The sequence below is a fragment of the Sinocyclocheilus rhinocerous genome, unplaced genomic scaffold (assembly GCF_001515625.1).
Source record: "Sinocyclocheilus rhinocerous isolate Xijiao unplaced genomic scaffold, SAMN03320098_v1.1 scaffold773, whole genome shotgun sequence".
NCBI lineage: Eukaryota > Metazoa > Chordata > Actinopteri > Cypriniformes > Cyprinidae > Sinocyclocheilus > Sinocyclocheilus rhinocerous.
The window spans coordinates 341,347-341,940 of NW_015642873.1; the positions used below are offsets into that span (position 1 = coordinate 341,347).

At 41.2% G+C, this 594-nt stretch overlaps 1 protein-coding gene across 1 annotated transcript in view; it reads left to right on the top strand.

Annotated features, from left to right (window-relative positions):
* The window catches only part of LOC107756921 (type II inositol 1,4,5-trisphosphate 5-phosphatase), a 60,676-nt gene that overhangs the window by 18,802 nt on the left and 41,280 nt on the right, over positions 1–594 (top strand). The gene's annotated exons all lie outside the window — the stretch shown is intronic.

Genomic DNA, 594 nt, shown 5'->3' on the forward strand with positions numbered 1-594 from the left:
TACAAGGGTAAATCATTATTGTTTCAATAAGTTTTGCATAGTATTTTCTTTACTCTTTACTTCAAAAACTATGTCTAAGAAGGGTAATATTTGATGTATTTGAGACTGAGATGTGGGACCGATGAAGAGAGAGAGGGCAAACATTTTGCATTTTAGGTCAGCATTGCCGTCTAATCAGCCAATGCTTTCTTAAATAGCCTGCATAGCACTAGGCTTGCCGCGATAGACGGTGCTGACGGTGATAACCGGCAACACCGGTTACGTCATTTGCCCACCGCGTCACCGACCCCCACCGTCGTTTTGATTTTTTTATAGTAATAAAAATAATTTACTTCAGTAAAAGAACAGACACTACAATTAAAAACTGAACGCGGCTGCTCAATGCAGCGTGCCGAACGACAGTCGCATCACAGATCAGATTTAATTTCTCCAGTGAGGAGAGTGAGTCGAGCTGACTGACAAGAAGAGTGGGTTGAGACAGACAAGACGATCGCGGATGATTTAGTTTCAAAACTAGATGCAAAAGCGCCTGTTTGGCAATATTTTGGACTTTGAAAAGCCTGTTGACTTTTGCCGTTTATCTAAGGTGATTTT